Source organism: Mus musculus, chromosome 2 (assembly GCF_000001635.26).
Source record: "Mus musculus strain C57BL/6J chromosome 2, GRCm38.p6 C57BL/6J".
NCBI classification, from domain to species: domain Eukaryota; kingdom Metazoa; phylum Chordata; class Mammalia; order Rodentia; family Muridae; genus Mus; species Mus musculus.
In genome coordinates, this window is record NC_000068.7 from 147,119,917 (window position 1) to 147,142,094 (window position 22,178).

Here is a 22,178-nt window from a genome sequence, read left to right on the forward strand (position 1 = left end):
CCATAGACTTGGCCACAGGATGGCAGTTCCTCATTTAAGATTTCCTCTTTTCAGATATGTCTAGTTTGTATCAAGTTGATTGAAACTAACTAGCAGTCATAGGGGAAAAATGGTGAATAGAAAGCGAAGAAAGTAAAGATGAGTCTTGAGGAACAACCACAAAGAAAAAAAGCATGGAATATACCAGAAAAGATAAAGAATATAAAAGGGGGAATGTGTTGTGAAACACAGGTAGCTAAGAGTTTACAGTAGATTGCAGTTTCCCCTCCCTTCTCTCCTCCCAGTGCCTCCTCCTCACCTTTTTATCTCTTTCCACCTCTACTTCGTAGAAAAGGGGAGGCCTCCTATGGATATCAACCAGCTTTGACATATCAAGTTGCAGTAAGACTAGACACATCTATTGAGGCTAGGCAAGGCAGTCCAATTAGGAAAAAGTGATTCAAAGTCAGGCAATGTAGTCAGAGACATCTCTGTTCGTGTGTGTGTGTGTGTGTGTGTGTGTGTGTGTGTGTGTGTGTGTGTGTGTGTGAGTGTGTGTCCCATGCATGAAGGTGAGCCTACCCTTGACACTATTGATGATATTCTCAGGAACCTAACATGACTGTCATCAGAGAGACTTCATCCAGCAACAGATGGAAACTAATGCATAGACCAAAAGCCAAACATTTACCCACACACAGAGAGTCTGTATAATGTTATTGGTATATATGTTTTCAGGGCTAACCTTGTGATGTTGGATAATCAGTTGATAGGTTTTTCCCTAAAGACAACTACTTAATTGGCTTCAAGACTCACTAAACAAGAGGGAAACCATGCTTGGTACTAGAAACCTGGTCAACTACCCAGGGCTAGAGAGGTCACAGAGGAGACTGCTAATAGTAGGAGTATAATAGGAGGAGAACCTACTACAGCATTTTACTAAACAAACCTAATCATTAGCTACACTCTACACACTTTTCCTTGTACCCAGAGATAAATGTCCTCACCTCTCATCAAAGAAACTTCTCTTTTCTCTTTACCTTTTTGTGAGCTCCTGCCAATCTGTAGAAATGCCTCAATAGCAGAGTGAGATTTCCAGTGAAGACATTTTGGCTCAACACTGTGACATTAGCCCCTGTCTCAAGAGTTGGGCCTGAATCTCTGACCCATGGAGTGCTGACTCTAGTTCTTCCAGCTATAGGACACGGTTCATTCAGATGAGTCTCTCCAGTGTATCTGACTCCATTTATTTATTTGGATTAACTAAATTTCATAATGTCCTTTGTTGAGTTCTCAATAATTGAAATTTCCTTAAATATTTATTTCAATAGTCTTAAAAATTGTTCATATATTTGTTTGGCCAGTTTATTTCCATATGTTCAATCTGTAATTAATAGGTACATAAAATATTTTAATTAATCTTATATTTATTCAAATACAAATTATATCTTCTGGCATGAATGAAAAAAGATTTTACAATAAAGAGTTTTTTAAAACCTTAAAGGTGGTCAATATGTTTAAAAGGTGGAAATAGGATAGGCCATTAGGCTATATATAAAATTGTCTAGGACTGGGGCTCTGCAGAGATTTCTCTGTCCATGTGAACTTTTTTGTTGGTGTTGTTTTTTTTCCCTCACATCTTGTTTTAGGCAGTCATGTTTATGAGACTTCATTGGCATTTTTAGGAGACACAATCTCATAGCAGACTTCCTGTTCCTCCAGCTCTTAGAATCTTTCTTCCTCCCTCTTTGATGTTCCCTGGAGCCCTACGTGTAGAAATTGTGCTGTAGATGAATTAGTTGGGGCTGGGTATTGCAGGATCACTTGTTATTTGCATATTGATTTGGTGTGGTTTTCTGTAATGGTCTCTGTTACAAAGAAAAGTTTCTTTGATGAGCGGTGGGAGCTACACTTATTTATCTTTAATGATTTTGAGTTAGGAGCCACAGATGAGAGAGAATATATGGCATTTGTCTTTTGGTCTTGGTATCTGGGTTACCTGACTCAGTATAATTTTTTTTTCTAGTTCTAGCAAATATCCCCTATGGGCTTCAAATCCCATAGGACTACAGTTATAGATGGTTGTGAGCCACCATATGGGTGCTGGGGTTGAGCTCAGGAGCTCTGCAAGAGCACCCTGTACTCTCAACTGCTGAGCGTCTCTCTGACCCCTCTCCAGGCCAATCTTTTTTTTTTTTTCTTTTTTTCCATTTTTTATTAGGTATTTAACTCATTTACATTTCCAATGCTATACCAAAAGTCCCCCATATCCACCCACCCCCACTCCCCTGCCCACCCACTCCCCCTTTTTGGCCCTGGTGTTCCCCTGTACTGGGGCATATAAAGTTTGCAAGTCCAATGGGCCTCTCTTTCCAGTGATGGCCAACTAGGCCATCTTTTGATATATATGCAGCTAGAGTCAAGAGCTCCGGGGTACTGGTTAGCTCATAATGTTGTTCCACCTATAGGGTTGCAGATCCCTTTAGCTCCTTGGGTACTTTCTCTAGCTCCTCCATTGGGAGCCCTATGATCCATCCATTAGCTGACTGTGAGCATCCACTTCTGTGTTTGCTGGGCCCCGGCATAGTCTCACAAGAGACAGCTACATCTGCATCCTTTCAATAAAATCTTGCTAGTGTATGCAATGGTGTCAGCGTTTGGATGCTGATTATGGGGTGGATCCCTGGATATGGCAGTCTCTACATGGTCCATCCTTTCATCTCAGCTCCAAACTCCGTCTCTGTAACTCCTTCCATGGGTGTTTTGTTCCCAAATCTAAGGAGGGGCATAGTGTCCACACTTCAGTCTTCATTCTTCTTGAGTTTCATGTGTTTAGCAAATTATATCTTATATCTTGGGTATCCTAGGTTTGGGGCTAATATCCACTTATCAGTGAGTACATATTGTGTGAGTTTCTTTGTGAATGTGTTACCTCACTCAGGATGATGCCCTCCAGGTCCATCCATTTGGCTAGGAATTTCATAAATTCATTCTTTTTAATAGCTGAGTAGTACTCCATTGTGTAGATGTACCACATTTTCTGTATCCATTCCTCTGTTGAGGGGCATCTAGGTTCTTTCCAGCTTCTGGCTATTATAAATAAGGCTGCTATGAACATAGTGGAGCATGTGTCCTTCTTACCTGTTGGGGCATCTTCTGGATATATGCCCAGGAGAGGTATTGCTGGATCCTCCGGTAGTACTATGTCCAGTTTTCTGAGGAACCGCCAGACTGATTTCCAGAGTGGTTGTACAAGCCTGCACTCCCACCAACAATGGAGGAGTGTTCCTCTTTCTCCACATCCTCGCCAGCATCTGCTGTCACCTGAATTTTTGATCTTAGCCATTCTGACTGGTGTGAGGTGGAATCTCAGGGTTGTTTTGATTTGCATTTCCCTGTTGATTAAGGATGTTGAACATTTTTTCAAGTGCTTCTCTGCCATTCGGTATTCCTCAGGTGAGAATTCTTTGTTCAGTTCTGAGCCCCATTTTTTAATGGGGTTATTTGATTTTCTGAAGTCCACCTTCTTGAGTTCTTTATATATGTTGGATATTAGTCCCCTATCTGATTTAGGATAGGTAAAGATCCTTTCCCAATCTGTTGGTGGTCTTTTTGTCTTATTGACGGTGTCTTTTGCCTTGCAGAAACTTTGGAGTTTCATTAGCTCCCATTTGTCAATTCTCGATCTTACAGCACAAGCCATTGCTGTTCTGTTCAGGAATTTTTCCCCTGTGCTCCAGGCCAATCTTATGGAAGCATTTTCTCAGCTGAGGGTCCTCCTTCCCAAATGACTCTAGCTCGAGTCAAATTGACATAAAACTCGTGTTTTTGTTTGAATAAGATTGCCCCCCCCTCCCGCCCTGTAGGCTTATATATTTGAATGCTTGGTCATCAGAGAGTGTCACTGTTTGAAAGGACTAGGAGGTATGGCCTTGTTAAAGTAGATGTGACCTTGCTGAACACCCAAACTAAAGCTGGGCATGATAGCACGCCTTTAACCCAGCACTCAGGAGGCAGAAGCAGGAGGGTCTGTATGAGTTCAAGCCCAGCCTGGTCTACAGAGTGAGTTCTAGGACAGCCAAGGCTACACAGAGAAACCCTGTCTTAAAACAACAACAACAAACAACAACAACAACCCAAAGCTAGGCATCCTGTCTCAGCCTCTTCCTGCTGCTTGCCAACCGGGGTGCATTTACCTGCATATTTCATTATCTCAGTTTGCTTTACAACTGGATAGTATTTCGTAATATGTAGGCACTACATTTTCATTCTCCATTCATCAACTGAAGGGCATTTAGCTTGATTCCATTACCCAGCTGTTGTGGATAGAGTGCCAATGGACATGGCTGAGCAAGTATCTATGGGGCAGGACACTGAGTCCTTTCTGAATATATAATATTCTATTTCATCTAAAAAATGTTGCAGGGTAAATGAAAGGCTGGGAATATTCTTCAAGGTATGATAATAGAGTAATACCATTTCTTGGTCTTAATATAACATATTTTATTATTTAAAAGCAGTCAACTATCCAAAGAAATGTTGTTAACTGGGGTGAGGCAGAGGAAGTTATTACAAGCAGTGTTATTTAAGGTTCAGAGAGAAAAAAAACCCCCAGCTGTTCATGGATAGAATTTTGCCCTGGTGAAATTCTGAAAAGTAATCATAGACATACAAAATGGTATTGATTGATATGGCAAATGCTGAAATATTTAGAATTTTAATCTGATGGAGAGCCGTGTATTGAGTTTTCACAAAAAGCCTTATGTGGCCTAAAGAATCTCTTTAAGGTTCTTCAAAAGAATTACTTAGTCTGCTGAATGAAAAATATATAATTGAGCTCCTACCTGCCAAGCCATGTAATACCCAGCTCTCCAGAGTTTAGGTCAGATGGTTTGATTCTCAGCTCTTTCTAAAGCAGAGATATGATCAAGTCCACATGAGCATCCTTCAGAACATACTTGCTGTAGGGGTGCAGGAGAATTGATGCAGAGGTTGGTCACAGAGTGTCTGAAGTGGAATTTAAGCAAACCATTGAAAAGCTTCAAAAATCACTGACCACAGTCAAGTACTTAATCAGGATTAAGTACTTAGTAAAGTACTTAATCATTTACCAAGATTCTAGGTAGAAAATTCAAGTGCAGGTAAAGAAACATGTGGGAAAATATGTGTCATTTAAGCTCCATATATATCAAGCTAGGTTAATTTGCAAATGTTTAGGACTAGAAACTAGTGTTGTCTCTAAAATATTTGTCTGATGGACCATCTTAATTGTACAAATTTAAAATTTTTCACATAATTTTTAGAAAAGTGGTCTGCATTTGGGAAACTTAGTTTCTCTTAAATGAAGATTATTAAAGGTTTCTGATTTAAAGAACTGATAACATGGGGTGTGGTGGCTCACTTCTTTAATCCCAGCACTCAGGAGGCAGAGGCAGGAGGATTTCTGAGTTCGAGGCCAGCCTGGTCTACAAAGTGAGTTCCAGGACAGCCAGGGCTACACAGAGAAACCCTGTCTCAGGAAAAATAAAAAGAACTGATAACATATTTTATAAAGTAAAAATATATTCAGATAGACAAGTTTTCATATACCGTACTGTTCTCTAAATAAAGCAATAGCAATTAACGTCAGCATTACTCAGTACTGACAAATGGTGTACTCCAGAATGAGACGGTTTTCCCCAACTGGTGTCTAAATCTGAAAGACAAAATTAAATTAGAAGATAGCTTAATACAGAAAAATCAGCAGCAACCATATACATACAATGCTCTATTTTCATATAGATAACCTCTTCAGAGGTAAAAGCTGTTCTTTAGTGGCTTTAATAGGAGCCAGATTAGCTGAGACTTGCTTGTCTCATTCAGGCCAAAACCAAATACTTTAGAAACAGTTTGACAAGAAATAATTACCAGGAACTGAAGACATCATTAGAAAAACTATGCTAAGCAAGAACTCTGAACAATTAAGTTTTCATATTCTGTATAGATACACATCTATCAAACTAGAATAACCATTATGTTTAGTCATTTATTTTAAATATCTACATCCTAAAGAAAATTGAATCTCATACCAATAATCCAAATCAAATAAGCAATGTTGTTTCTTCATCTGAAATATATAGTTATCCAATCTTGAGTTTGTTCATGTTATATTGCCTGTATACATAAAACCTAAAAGAAACAATTATAGATGACATAAGTGAAATATGGAAACATGTATTCTATCAGTCTTTAGGGAATCATTCTCAACCCAGATGGGAAATTTTCCTTTAAGCTATATATGTCAAGTTATTTATAGACTTACATGTATTATAAGTTCTCTAGTTAAATTGTTAATGGTATTATTCCTTATGACTTTTTCACACATCCTTACTGTTATTTTACCCTCTTGCCTCCTATATTTATTTCCTTCTTCCATTCCTAGAGCCTCCCTTTTACCCATTTTCAAATAAGATTAATTATACCCCACTATTCACCTCTCTATTGCTCTCCCACACCCCACTCTGGAAATATACCCCTTTTATTTTCTTGGTTTCTGCAGTTATTCCAGGATGTGTACTCTCATCTGAAGTACACCTCATTGCTAGGAGCCTTCTGCCAAGTCCCAACATGCTACATTGTCTTCCTGGGTTTGGGTTATCTCACTCATTATGATCTTTGCTAATTCCTCACATTTACCTGTAAAGTTCATTTTTTTTAATAACACAATAGGATTCCAGACTATATACATACCACATCTTATTATGCATTTAACCAAATAATAGTATACAGATTTAGATGATCAACTAAAGGATATTTCATAAACGTGGAAAAGAGCAAAGCAGTGTATATAGCAGACTTTGGAGGGAGGAAAGGAAAGGAGAAATGATATAAATATAATCTCAAAAATAAAATAATTTATGAATAAAAGAAAATACAAATATCCCCAAATTTGAAAAAAAATGTATAAAGTCAGAAACTTTTGGTCCCAAATATTTCAGGAAAGGGATATTTATCCTGTAATTATTGTTGTTTTAAATAATCATATTTTGTTTGTTTATGTGTGTATGTCACTACAGTGGGTGCCCAAAGACACAAGAGGCTGTCAGATCTCCTGGAACCTGAGTTAAAGGTGATTGTGATTCACCTGACATGGTGCTGGGAACAAAACATGGGTCCTCTTCAAGAGCTGCCAGCATCTCTAACTGCGAGGCCATCTCTCCTGCTTGTAAAAATGATGAATGCAAAACAAATGGAGTTGATTGAAAGAAGAAACTGCATCTCAGATGTTTTCATGGAAACCTGCTGAAGAGTGGTCATATCTGTGGCCAGGCTGCATCTCCAGTCTGGGCAGAACTAATTGGGTTCAGAGCTGATGGCAGTCAAGCAGATCTCTCATGATTGTTTAGAGTGCCAGGATCATAGAGAGAGGAACAAAATAATGAAAACTTTTTTTTTTTAAATTTCAGTAAAATTCAAAGGTAGTCCTTTGAAATGATAAAATAGAGTTGTAGTCAGGAAACAAAAGAGCTGTTACAAACCACAAAGGGGTAAACAGTTGCAGGTGCAGAGAACAGGAGTTCGAAGATAATTCTATGGGAAGACAGAGACCTGCGAAGCACGGTGCCACGAAGCACTGGCACAGAAAAACACACACAGATCTGCCTGCTGCCATGCCAGGTGGGCTGTAAGTGCTGACAAAGGAGGTCAGCTAGGAGTCTGCCAGCTGCGTGGCCTCTGCAGTAGGAGTCACTACAAGGTGCAAGGATGTGGTAGACAGATGGGAGAGAAAGAGAAGTGGAACAGTTTGAGCAGGATCTCCATGACACAGGGTAACAATAGAACAACCAGGAGGTGTCCCGGTGAGGATCCAATATTGATGGTGTGACAGAAGCCAGAGACCTTGAACCAAACCAATGGCTCATTGCAATGAACATTTGCAAGTGAAGATGTGTGGACAAAGGGGTATACTGTGAGACACACTGTGACATACTATAACTTCAACAATGAGATATTTTCTATGCTTTGTTTTTAGTTTTTGGTCCGTTTGTGTGTTTTTTATTGGTGGGGGGGGAAGGTTGCAAGGGTGGATATGGGGAGATGAATGGGCCTGGTGTGCATGATATGAAACTCATAAATCAATAAAAAGTCTTAAAAACTATGGGTAAGCTTGTATCAGTTATTTAAAAAATAGATGAAGTAAGTACTTTTATCAATGGAGAATTGAATCATCACATACATCAGTTACAGAAATTCAGGAAACATAGAAACAAACTTTACAAATGTCAGAAACAAATGCAGAGTATGAGCTAGTCTGTACAACACATCAATATCCAGAAGCAAGAAGGAGTAAACTGTGCCTTAAGCAAAGTCAGATATACAGAGTCTGAAAGCAAGTGGTGGTTTTTTAAATTTTATACTTGACAGTTATGAACGTGTATATAATGCACTGAAATTGTACTCATCCCTCATTATTCTCTTTTTTTCTCTCCTGCTCTGACTGACTCTTCTTTGCAACAAGTTCTCTCCTAACCCCATGCTGTATGTGCATGTATATATGTGTGTGTGCATGTGTGCACATGCACATATGTGTAGTCACAACTGTTGTGTTTGAGATTGTGATAGCCATGCCATATTCAGACAGTGCTTCATATAACTCTTCTCTGTCCTCTGTCCCTCACAGCCTTTCTATCCTTCTCTCCGTGATCTTCCTTGAGCCTTTGAGAAAGTGATAGAGATTACTCATTTAGCATTCAACTTATTCTCAGCACTTTAAAAATAGTGTCTTTTAAACTTCAGATTTGAACAAACCAATTTTCATTTTGTCTCATGATAGGGTTTTCTCTGTGCAGCTCTGGCTGTCCTGGAACTCGCTCTGTAGATCAGGTGGGCTTCCAACTCAGAGATCTACCTACCTCTGAAATAAAGGCATGTATAACTACCAACTGGCACAAACAAAATTTTAAAAGAAAAATTGAAAGCAGCATGACTATAGACTGGGTATTGAAAAACAAACTTGTCTGGGGTTGAGGTGAGTGAAGTGTCTTAGAGGGTATACCTTAAAATGTTTTTGTCCTGTGGAGATAACACAGCATGGCTCCAGAGAGCAATGCTTCCTTCTGTGACAAGCCTTCAGCTCCACCCTTCACTTACCTGGTGTCAGCTATGTAAAACAATGATCTCTGCAACAATGTGACCAGGGCATTGCCATTATGTAAGAAAGTACCCACAGGGAGAAACCACGTGCTCAGACTTTGCCTTAAATCATTTTAGCAAGAAAACAATGAAAAAGGATAAATGAAGCAAATGTGACAATATCAGGGTAAATAGGTAAACTGAGTGGTGGACAAGTAGAGAGAGTATCTTGTGTATTATATGGATGTTTAACATGCCAATTAAAACAGCCTATGGCCTATAGGAATAGAAGTTGGAACATCCAGGAGAGAGAAAGAGTTCTGGGATGGAGTGAGGCACGAGAGGATTTGCCCAGGAAGATGTGTCAAGATAGACAAATGATACCTGAGCACAGGTAACCAGCCACATGGCGGAATGTAGATCAGAAGAAATGGGTTATATTAAGTTATGATCTAGTCAGAGAAAAGCTTAACTATATGGCCAAAGTATTTGTAAATATATTTTAAGTCTGAGTCTTATTACTCAGGGAGTCGTATTACTGGGAGCATAGTGTTGGGAGGAAGAACCAGGCCAGACTTCTACATGTACAAATGAGGGTTTGTTGTCTGTTCTTTTGAATTCCTGATAATCTTTGTATTAAAGTTTGTTTTCAAAATGGGCAGTTACATGGGCACATTAATAATAGTTTTACTCAAATGGATGTATCTGCTGATCTCTCAGATCTTGGTCACTCTGGTCTCTCAGTCTTGCTTGCCACTTTCTGTTCCTAGGCCTTAATGTAGACAATGTGCCCTCAGTCCCTACCAATGTCCACGCCTACAGAATTTCAGAGTATTTATCTCTGCTGCAGGAATTCCAAGGAGTCTGGGCAAGAATAAGAGTTATGTGGATATGGACTCTACATGGAACTTTAAAACTTAAAGAAAGAGAAGCAGCTAGCTCCATGAGTAAGTGTCTTGCTGAGCAAGTGTAACGGTTGGATTTCAGATCCCCAGCAACCAACATAAAAAACAAACGTGCTGACCCACCTTCAAGCCCAATGCTCGGGAGGTGAAGATGGGCTCCCTAGGGCAAACAGGCTACTTAGACTATCTGAATTGTTGAGCTACAGGCTTGTCGAAGAGACTCTGCCTCAGAAAAAAGTGAAGATGGATTGGGAAAGACATGTCAAATACTGGCCTACACACAAAATAATTGAAATTGTGGATCCTTAAAAAAAAAATGTCTGGGAGTTGGAAAGAGCTTCAAAGACACAGGGTCAGATCTGGATTCAAATCTGAAATCTGCCCTTAGCAAATTACTTGGTGGTTTTTGTTTTTTGTTTGTTTGTTCTTGTCCTTGTTGGCGTTTTGTTTTGCCTTGGGATTTAGTGGTAGATAGTTTGTTTACCAGACTTCAAGGGGAAAAGAAGAAGAAAGGATTGCTATGAGAATGAAGTGAGGCAGTGTTTGTGACGTCTCTAGCCCTCCTACCTAAGATCAGGTGCTCGCCTTTTTCCTCCTTGAAAGTCTGAAGCATCTTTAGGCTGTGCTTACACATGATCTAGGTAAGAATTCAGTTTCTTTGGGACATAAACATGGTACCTTCTGAGAAATGCATGTTACCCGTGGGGCAAGTAGACTGTCCCACCAGACAAAAGAACTGGTAAAGCCTAAATCCTGGAAAATCTCAGAAGTGAGGACAGCAGGCATGAGGCCAGCTCCCTGCCAAGCTACCTGATCTGGACCATGTAACCACCACACCCAACTAAGAGGCCCACGACAATCAGTCACAGAGCATAAAAACCTGCTATGCTAATGAGGTGTCTAGATGGGCCTCTAGTGTTTAGCCAATGAGCTTTGTTTCCTGGGTTCTTTCTACACAAGGTTTTTAATCCCTAGTTCACTCTGAGTAAGATATATACCATCAAAGCATTTTGGACAAACAAGGGCTGTCTCCTTTGTTAAGGATCAACATTGCTGGAGAGGCCTTCAATATAAAGAGCTGCACCTAAATCTTCCAAAGAAGGCCTAGGGGAGGCATGGACTCATGAACCTGTGGACCCCCATTCCCAACTCCTTGAGGTCCCCGGCAGCGTCGGGAACACAGGAAACCAGGTCCCAGATCCTGGTTAAACGTCATCATACTTATATACAATTTTGCATCCTTCCCATTTAATATGAAATATAATTATCATGTTACTATGTAGCTGTCATATCCATAGTTTTGATGGCTAAAGAGTCTTTTACTAGGTAATAATTTATTTCAGTGTGGTATGACATAAGAACGTGCATTTGCTTATTTTATGCTGCTAAAAAGTATATTTTTGTGAACTATAGTTTTTAACTATTAAGAATATATTTCAGCTGGGCACGGTGGCGCACACCTTTAATCCCAGCACTTGGGAGGCAGAGGCAGGTGGATTTCTGAGTTCGAGGCCAGCCTGGTCTACAAAGTAAGTTCCAGGACAGCCACGGCTACACAGAGAAACCCTGTCTCGAAAAACCAAACCAAAACAAAACAAAACAAAAAAAGCCAAAAAAAAAGAAAGAAAAGAAAAGAAAAAGAATATATTTCAAGTTTTGAGTCATGATGTTTAAATATTTTAAGCTTTGGATAAAATTTTCAAATGTTTCCAAAATGCATAATTTCTTCATATACAACTTTATTCTTTGCAGGCTCTCACTATGTCGATCAGTCTGACTCAGAGTTCTTGATCCTCCTGCTTCAGCATCTTGAGTTTTATGATTACAGGTATGTACCAACACACTTGCCTACAGCCTTCCTATGGTTTTATGAAGGTCACCTTTTATTTAGTGAGGGAAATATGGAACTGATGAATTTGTTGATACATATACCAATTTCCTTAGCTATTCCAAAATAACAGTGGAATTTATGTGCATTTCTATTTAAAAAGCAAAGAGAAAAATATGGTATATGGTATCATTACTGTAGAGGAGGGGTTTGTGGAAAACTTGCACTTATGGTAGTTTGTGTAAATTACTAGTCCTTTGCCTAAAAATGAGACAGAAATATCCAGATGATGGGAGAGAATGAAGCTTTCCCCTAACAGATAGGTAACATTTCTAATCCTTTGTCATCTATTATCCTAAACATGTTAATGGGGACACTGCATGTAGAACTGCACAGGAGGCAGAACCCATTCCCTCACTCGCTCAGCACCTATTCATTTAAACTTTTATTGTATTTTATGTTTTTTAAAGATTTATTTATTATTATTTGTAAGTACACTGTAGCTGACTTTAGACAGATCACAAGAGGGCATCAGATCTCATTACGGATGGTTGTGAGCCACCATGTGGTTGCTGGGATTGAATTCAGAACCTTCAGAAGAGCAGTCAGTGCTCTTAACCACTGAACCATCTCCCTAAACTTTTATTTTTAATACATGTATTTTCCCATGATGTCTTTCCTCTTTGTAATCATGATGAACACAAATGTTAAGAACATAGCATTTCTTCATTTGAGTCTCTCTTTTGTTCTTTGAATTGTAAACTGCTGCTCTTCTGAAGGAGGACTGTTACAAAAGAATGGAACATTTCAGACAGTGTGTAGTACGTTATAGTTTTAAGAGGCTTCGTGTCTGCAACAGGCAAGTTAAGCAGCCTGCCTAATATGTAGACAACATCTGTTACACTAAGTCACCATTAATGATAACACGGGGATCTCCTTTGTGGCTGAGCTCCATCCAGCTGCACCTACCCATAAAGGGTGCCAACAAAGAGGCTGCATATTTAGCTGTCAGTTCAGAGTAACCTGAGAAAACTGCACGTAAACCAAATAGAATCTCTGGAACCTTTGGAATCAGAGCCTCATTAATCATGGAGAAAGACAGCATATAATCTTCTCCCAGCTAACTTATCATTTCCACTCTGTGTTTCATAAGATGCTCCCAGTCTTAGATTGTTAGTGTAGAAGAAAGCCACACACCGAGAAACAGCTTTATGGTGCCTACCTGCAAAGGAATCAACTCAGACAATAGATCCAGTAACTACAGTTTCTTCAAAGCTTATTTTCAGGCAACATTTCCAACCACACTAGCAAATCTGATACTCAATAAAAACAAAATTCTCAAGTATGGGTATAGTTTTATTTGATTAACTCTTACTATTTACTTGGATTAAACATTACAGTGTCAAGCAAGGGCTCGGCAGTAGTGGTGCATGCCTTTAATTCCAGCATTTGGGAGGCAGAGGCAGGCGGATTTCTGAGTTCAAGGCCAGCCTGGTCTACAGAGTGAGTTCCAGGACAGCCAGGGCTACACACACACACACACACACACACACACACACACACACACACACACACATACACACACACACACACACACACACACACACACGCACACAGAGAGAGAGAGAGAGAGAGAGAGAGAGAGAGAGAGAGAGAGAGAGAGAGAGAGAAAGACCCAAACAGTTGTCAAGCAAAAGCCATAGAAAACTACTAGAAACATTCCCCTTTGCCTGTTAGAGTGAGGTATATAAGTTCTCTCACAACTGGGTTGTGAGTCCATTCTCCTATACATTCAAGGCTTTTGTTGTTATGCATGAACCCAGGGCCTTGTGCATACAGGCAAGTGTTCTACCACTGAGCTAATATCCCCAACCAAACACTGCAATAACACAGTTTCTTCTCTGGGTTCCTTTGTGGTTATGTATTTTATCATATAATATATCAGTTTACATATTTGATATCCACTCCAGTACCTTTTGTATTTCAGACTTGATGCTAGGCACTAAGAATATGCTGAGGAGGAAACCAAAGTTCCTGCTCTCAGATAGTTTTACTGACATTATTCGGATAACAAATGACTATACTTATAAAAACAAGACTAGTTGGGAATGGCATAGTAAAGTCCATGTTTAAGGAGGGCTCCTATTTGTCTGAAGTCACACATTAAGCAAATGCAAGAGCAGTGTGAGTGTTCAGGGAAAGAGCACCTTGGCCTAGTGAATAGCAACTGTGTGGGCTCCAAATCTGCCAAGTACAGGGAACAGCACCGAAGCCTGCCTGGCTGGATGCTGATGCAAGAGTAAAGAGATGTGACAGCATAAGTGTGGAGATCAGCAGAGACCAGCCCTCCACAACCCTGAAGATTATAGTAAGGAGAAGAGGTTCTCTGAGGGCATACTATTCTAGTCTGTTTAATTACTCATTATTATTTCTGTTTGTAAGTCAGGGTCCTATGTAGCCTTGGATGGCCTCAAACTTGCTTTGTAGCCAAGGCCTGTCTTGGATGCCTGTCTCATCATCCAACTACTGGGATTATAGGCAATGCACCTGCATGGTAGGCTTGTAGTCTGTTTATAGTCATCTTTTTGATTTTGTTAAGATTTGCTTTATTTTTAATTGTTTGTGTGTATCTCTCTGTGAATGTATGCCATGTGTGTACAGGTATCTACTGAGGCTGGAAGGAGGTATTGAGCCCCCCTCCACTCCCCTTCCAGAGCTCAACAGTTGTGAGACGCATGACATGGGCTCTGGGAACCAAACTTGGCAGTGCTTTTAACCATGAAGTCATCTCTCCAGCCTTGGTTTATATGTATCTTAATTCAATACTAAATTCATCTAAATATATAATTTCCATACCAGCTGAAAGATCTCTTAAGTTATAGAGATCATAATGTAATACTCTGATTTCCCATCTATGACAAGATTTACCTAGTCAAGGTGCAGGGTCCCCTCTCCAGAGTTCTGCAGCAGGAGGGGAACAGGGTCATCTCACCGGCTCTCATGACCTCAGGGCCAGCTCTCCTGACTGCCACAAGAGGTGAGCTGCCAAATGGTTGGACCTGGAGGGCATCATCCTGAGTGAGGTAACACAATCACAAAAGAACTCAAATGATATGTACTCACTGATAAGTGGATATTAGCCCAGAAATTTAGTATAGTGAGATATAAGGTACAATTTGCAAAACACATGAAACTGAAGAAGAACGAAGACCAAAGTGTGGACACTTTGCCCCTTCTTAGAATTGGAAACAATCACCCATGCAAGGAGTTACAGAGACAAAGTTTGGAGCTGAGACAAAAGGATGGACCATCTAGAGACTGCCATATCCAGGGATCCATCCCATAATTAGCCTCCAAACGATGACACCATTGCATACACTAGCAAGCGTTTGTTGCAAGGACCGTGATATAGCTGTCTCTTGTGAGACTAGGCCAGGGCCTAGCAAACACAGAAGTGGATGCTCACAGTCAGCTATTGGATGGATCACAGGGCCCCCAATGGAGGAGCTAGAGAAAGTATCCAAGGAGCTAAAGAGATCTGCAACCCTGTAGGTGCAACATTATGAACTAACCAGTACCCCGGAGCTCTTGACTCTAGCTGCATATGTATCAAAAGATGGCCTAGTTGGCCATCACTGGAAAGAGAGGCCCATTGGACTTGCAAACTTTATATGCCCCAGTACAGGGGAACGCCAGGGCCAAAAAATGGGAATGGGTGGGTAGGGGAATGGGGGGGTGAGGGTATGGGGGACTTTTGGGATAGCATTGGAAATGTAATTGAGGAAAATATATAATAATTAAAAAAAAACAAGAAAAAAAAAGAGGTGAGCTGCAAGATGGGCAAGGCATCATTTCTACTCCCATGACATCTCACTGGAGACAAGTACTGGGGCCAACTCTCCTAAGCTGTCACTCTCAGGATTGGCTCACCTGCATTCCCAGTCATTAGGGCCCTCTCTCCTGAGTGTTGCAGCAGGTGAGGGACAGGGACAGCTTTCCTGCTCTCATGGTCCTAAGGCCCAATCTTTCAACTGCTGTACGGTGAAGGACAAGAGGGAAAAGCATCGTCCCTGCACCCACGCCACCTCATGTCAGATAAGTGGCAGGGTCAGCTCTCCCTTACTCTGCCCTCAGGACTGTCTTACCTGCTCCCCCTTGACCAGGCCAGCAGCACTGCTGTGCTGCCCAGATGAGGTGCTGGGCCTGTACTCCCAAGTGCTACATTCAATGAGGGGCAGGGGCACCTCTACTTTCCCGATTCTGAGGCTAGATCTCCAGACTACCACAGTGGGTGAGGGGCAAGTGGGGGAAGGCATCCTTCCTGCATCTATGACACCTCACAGCAGACAACTCATGGGGGCAGCTCTTCCACACTCAGGCCCTCAGGGCTGGCTCACCCAGAACTGATCCACCAAGGTCGCCTCCACTGTGCCGCCTGGGTGAGGTACAGAGCCTATGTTCCCATGTGCTGCTGCTGGTGAGAGATGGAGACAACTCTCCAGAGTGCCATATCCAGTGAGGGGTGGAGCCAGTTATGCAAGCCCCTTGATATCCACACAATCCCCAGAGGCTCATACATCTTATAGTCCCTCAACCAGAAGTATTCCCATGTTCTCTAGTGGTAATGTGAGCCATGGACATCGACACATGCCACTGCCCTTGTGTAGCCATGGACTCAGAAATGGCTCTCAGTAGCATCTCATGCTGGGACCGCACCATGTCCCTATGTGGCAGGGCTGGCCACTCACAACGGGTTATTTCTCTCTACTCTTGAATCTCCAATTCCATCTCTTTTCATAATGCTCAAGTGTCTCCACTTCTCTTTCTCTCCCATCTGACCACCCCATACTCACACATTGTGGTGCATGTGGCTCCTGTTGCAAGCTGACCACACAGCTAGTGGGCCCCTGTGCTGCATGGCATGATGACAGGTGGGTGTCCATGGCCCACTTGTGCCATGCACACTGGAGGGCAGGTTTATGGGTGGCATGGTGGTCCACAGGTTTTTATCTTTCTCCTCCTGTGCTGTGCTGTCTGGATTTGATTTGATTTTGATGAGATCTAGGTATAAGAGAGTTTTAGCCACCAAGGCAGGCATCAAGCTAGGATGAACAAAGAACTGCATTCTGCTCTGCCCCTGACTGATATAAGAACAACACCAAGGTGTCTCTTTGCCCATTGCCAGGGAGGTTAATTAGCAGACTTTAAATGAGTGACCTATTGACTCATTCCCTTTTATCATCATTACCAAAATCTTCCTCAAGACTCTGTCCCATCTGATAAATTATATGACATCCTTCATCACTGTTTTGTGTCCTTTGTCCTTGACACATGACAATGGATGATACACAAGATACTTTCTTTTCTATTATTTTACCTTTTCCCATCATTCAGTTTTCATAATACCAACAACTATGGTTTTTTGTTGGTGCTCATCTGTTTATTTTTTCTTGAAAAATTTTTATTGCCTTTATTTTCTTTACAGCCCAGTCATTGCCCTCCTCCTGATCTACCCTAATATAGTTCCTCATACCATTCCTTCTCTCCCCTGTCTCCAAGAGGATGTCTACCCTCCCCCACTTGTCAGGCCTCCACACTCCCTCGGGCCTCAAATCCCTTGAAGGTTAGGTGCATCTTCTCCCACTGAGGCCAGACCAGGCATTCCTCTGCTGTATATGTGTTGGGGGCCTCAGACCAGCTTGCGTATATTGCCTATTTGGTGTATCAGTGTCTGAGAGATCTCAGGGGTCCTTATAAACTTAGACTGGTCCAAATAATTCTGTGACTTGTTTGGATGAGTCTTTGAATGGAAAAACTCATTAATATCACAACAGTAAATTAGTAGTTCAACTACACTAAGATTTCTAAAGATAATGGCTTCTTTATCCAGTCATAAGTAAATTTCTTTTTTTTCCATTTTTTATTAGGTATTTAGCTCATTTACATTTCCAATGCTATACCAAAAGTCCCCCATATCCACCCACCCCCACTCCCCTACCCACCCACTTCCCCTTTTTGGCCCTGGCGTTCCCCTGTACTGGGGCATATAAAGTTTGCGTGTCCAATGGGCCTCTCTTTCCAGTGATGGCCGACTAGGCCATCTTTTGATACATATGCAGCTAGAGTCAAGAGCTCCGGGGTACTGTTTAGTTCATAATGTTGTTCCACCTATAGGGTTGCAGATCCCTTTAGCTCCTTGGGTACTTTCTCTAGCTCCTCCATTGGGAGCCCTGTGATCCATCCATTAGCTGACTGTGAGCATCCACTTCTGTGTTTGCTAGGCCCTGGCATAGTCTCACAAGAGACAGCTACATCTGGGTCCTTTCGATAAAATCTTGTTAGTGTATGCAATGGTGTCAGCGTTTGGATGCTGATTATGGGGTGGATCCCTGGATATGGCAGTCTCTACATGGTCCATCCTTTCATCTCAGCTCCAAACTTTGTCTCTGTAACTCCTTCCATGGGTGTTTTGTTCCCACTTCTAAGGAGGGGCATAGTGTCCACACTTCAGTCTTCATTCTTCTTGAGTTTCATGTGTTTAGCAAATTGTATCTTATATCTTGGGTATCCTAGGTTTTGGGCTAATATCCACTTATCAGTGAGTACATATTGTGTGAGTTCCTTTGTGAATGTGTTACCTCACTCAGGATGATGCCCTCCAGGTCCATCCATTTGGCTAGGAATTTCATAAATTCATTCTTTTTAATAGCTGAGTAGTACTCCATTGTGTAGATGTACCACATTTTCTGTATCCATTCCTCTGTTGAGGGGCATCTAGGTTCTTTCCAGCTTCTGGCTATTATAAATAAGGCTGCTATGAACATAGTGGAGCATGTGTCCTTCTTACCAGTTGGGGCATCTTCTGGATATATGCCCAGGAGAGGTATTGCTGGATCCTCCGGTAGTACTATGTCCAATTTTCTGAGGAACCGCCAGACTGATTTCCAGAGTGGTTGTACAAGCCTGCAATCCCACCAACAATGGAGGAGTGTTCCTCTTTCTCCACATCCACGCCAGCATCTGCTGTCACCTGAATTTTTGATTTTAGCCATTCTGACTGGTGTGAGGTGGAATCTCAGGGTTGTTTTGATTTGCATTTCCCTGATGATTAAGGATGTTGAATATTTTTTTCAGGTGCTTCTCTGCCATTCGGTATTCCTCAGGTGAGAATTCTTTGTTCAGTTCTGAGCCCCATTTTTTATGGGGTTATTTGATTTTCTGAAGTCCACCTTCTTGAGTTCTTTATATATGTTGGATATTAGTCCCCTATCTGATTTAGGATAGGTAAAGATCCTTTCCCAATCTGTTGGTGGTCTTTTTGTCTTATTGACGGTGTCTTTTGCCTTGCAGAAACTTTGGAGTTTCGTTAGGTCCCATTTGTCAATTCTCCATCTTACAGCACAAGCCATTGCTGTTCTGTTCAGGAATTTTTCCCCTGTGCCCATATCTTCAAGTCTTTTCCCCACTTTCTCTTCTATAAGTTTCAGTGTCTCTGGTTTTATGTGAAATTCCTTGATCCACTTAGATTTGACCTTAGTACAAGGAGATAAGTATGGATCGATTCGCATTCTTCTACATGATAACAACCAGTTGTGCCAGCACCAATTGTTGAAAATGCTGTCTTTCTTCCACTGGGTGGTTTTAGCTCCCTTGTCGAAGATCAAGTGACCATAGGTGTGTGGGTTCATTTCTGGGTCTTCAATTCTGTTCCATTGGTCTACTTGTCTGTCTCTATACCAGTACCATGCAGTTTTTATCACAATTGCTCTGTAGTAAAGCTTTAGGTCAGGCAAGGTGATTCCCCCAGAGGTTCTTTTATCCTTGAGAAGAGTTTTTGCTATCCTAGGTTTTTTGTTATTCCAGATGAATTTGCAAATTTCTCCTTCTAATTCGTTGAAGAATTGAGTTGGAATTTTGATGGGGATTGCATTGAATCTGTAGATTGCTTTTGGCAAGATAGCCATTTTTACAATGTTGATCCTGCCAATCCATGAGCATGGGAGATCTTTCCATCTTCTGAGATCTTCTTTAATTTCTTTCTTCAGAGACTTGAAGTTTTTTTTTTTTCCATTTTTTATTAGGTATTTCGCTCATTTACATTTGCAATGCTATACCAAAAGTCCCCCATAGCCACCCACCCCCTCTCCCCTACCCACCCACTCCCCTTTTATGGCCCTGGCGTTCCCCTGTACTGGGGCATATAAAGTTTGCGTGTCCAATGGGCCTCTCTTTCCAGTGATGGCCGACTAGGCCATCTTTTGATGCATATGCAGCTAGAGTCAAGAGCTCCGGGGTACTGGTTAGTTCATAATGTTGTTCCACCTATAGGGTTGCAGATCCCTTTAGCTTCTTTGGTACTTTCTCTAGCTCCTTCATTGGGGGCCATGTGATCCATCCAATAGCCGACTGTGAGCATCCACTTCTATGTTTGCTAGGCCCAGGCATACTCTGACAAGAGACAGCTATATCAGGGTCCTTTCAGCATAATCTTGCTAGTGTATGCAATGGTGTCAGCATTTGGAAGCTGATTATGGGATGGATCCCCGGATATGGTAGTGTCTACATGGTCCATCCTTTTATCTCAACTCCAAACTTTGTCTCTGTAACTCCTTCCAAGGGTGTTTTGCTCCCACTTCTAAGGAGGGGCATAGTGTTCACACTTCAGTCTTCATTTTTCTTGAGTTTCATGTGTTTAGGAAATTGTATCTTATATCTTGGGTATCTTAGGTTTTGGGCTAATATCCACTTATCAGTGAGTACATATTGTGTGAGTTCCTTTGTGAATGTGTTACCTCACTCAGGATGATGCCCTCCAGGTCCATCCATTTGGCCAGGAATTTCATAAATTCATTCTTTTTAATAGCTGAGTAGTACTCCATTGTGTAGATGTACCACATCTTCTGTATCCATTCCTCTGTTGAGGGGCATCTGGGTTCCTTCCAGCTTCTGGCTATTATAAATAAGGCTGCTATGAACATAGTGGAGCATGTGTCCTTCTTACCAGTTGGGGCATCTTCTGGATATATGCCCAGGAGAGGTATTGCTGGATCCTCCGGTAGTACTATATCCAGTTTTCTGAGGAACCGCCAGACTGATCTCCAGAGTGGTTGTACAAGCCTGCAATCCCACCAACAATGGAGGAGTGTTCCTCTTTCTCCACATCCACGCCAGCATCTGCTGTCACCTGAATTTTTGATCTTAGCCATTCTGACTGGTGTGAGGTGGAATCTCAGGGTTGTTTTGATTTGCATTTCCCTGATGATTAAGGATGTTGAGCATTTTTTCAGGTGCTTCTCTGCCATTCGGTATTCCTCAGGTGAGAATTCTTTGTTCAGTTCTGAGCCCCATTTTTTAATGGGGTTATTTGATTTTCTGAAGTCCACCTTCTTGAGTTCTTTATATATGTTGGATATTAGTCCCCTATCTGATTTAGGATAGGTAAAGATCCTTTCCCAATCTGTTGGTGGTCTTTTTGTCCTATTGACGGTGTCTTTTGCCTTGCAGAAACTTTGGAGTTTCATTAGGTCCCATTTGTCAATTCTCGATCTTACAGAGCAAGCCATTGCTGTTCTGTTCAGGAATCTTTCCCCTGTACCCATATCTTCAAGGCTTTTCCCCACTTTCTCCTCTATAAGTTTCAGTGTCTCTGGTTTTATGTGAAGTTCCTTGATCCACTTAGATTTGACCTTAGTACAAGGAGATAAGTATGGATCGATTCGCATTCTTCTACATGATAACAACCAGTTGTGCCAGCACCAATTGTTGAAAATGCTGTCTTTCTTCCACTGGATGGTTTTAGCTCCCTTGTCGAAGATCAAGTGACCATAGGTGTGTGGGTTCATTTCTGGGTCTTCAATTCTATTCCATTGGTCTACTTGTCTGTCTCTATACCAGTACCATGCAGTTTTTATCACAATTGCCCTGTAGTAAAGCTTTAGGTCAGGCATGGTGATTCCACCAGAGGTTCTTTTATCCTTGAGAAGAGTTTTTGCTATCCTAGGTTTTTTGTTATTCCAGATGAATTTGCAAATTGCTCCTTCTAATTCGTTGAAGAATTGAGTTGGAATTTTGATGGGGATTGCATTGAATCTGTAGATTGCTTTTGGCAAGATAGCCATTTTTACAATGTTGATCCTGCCAATCCATGAGCATGGGAGATCTTTCCATCTTCTGAGATCTTCTTTAATTTCTTTCTTCAGAGACTTGAAGTTTTTATCATACAGATCTTTTACTTCCTTAGTTAGAGTCACGCCGAGATATTTTATATTATTTGTGACTATTGAGAACGGTGTTGTTTCCCTAATTTCTTTCTCAGCCTGTTTATTCTTTGTGTAGAGAAAGGCCATTGACTTGTT

The 22,178-nt window shown here is 41.3% G+C and overlaps 1 long non-coding RNA gene and 1 other non-coding gene across 5 annotated transcripts in view; one reads left to right on the forward strand and one right to left on the reverse strand.

Moving 5' to 3' along the window:
- Gm34889 overlaps nucleotides 1–8,116 on the forward strand; it is a 42,494-nt gene extending 34,378 nt beyond the window's left edge. For 3 of the 4 annotated variants that reach the window (XR_001783500.2, XR_375058.3, XR_001783499.1), the window contains one exon: nucleotides 7,035–7,887. This is a non-coding gene — a long non-coding RNA (predicted gene, 34889). Of the gene's footprint in view, nucleotides 1–7,034 lie in introns of all 4 variants that reach the window. The other variant, XR_375057.4, reaches the window with a different exon arrangement.
- Nucleotides 8,117–16,875: 8,759 nt separating this feature from the next.
- On the reverse strand, nucleotides 16,876–17,013 carry LOC115489619. Its single transcript, XR_003954204.1, has one exon. It is a non-coding gene; the product is annotated as a small nucleolar RNA SNORA48 (small nucleolar RNA).
- Nucleotides 17,014–22,178: the final 5,165 nt, after the last annotated feature.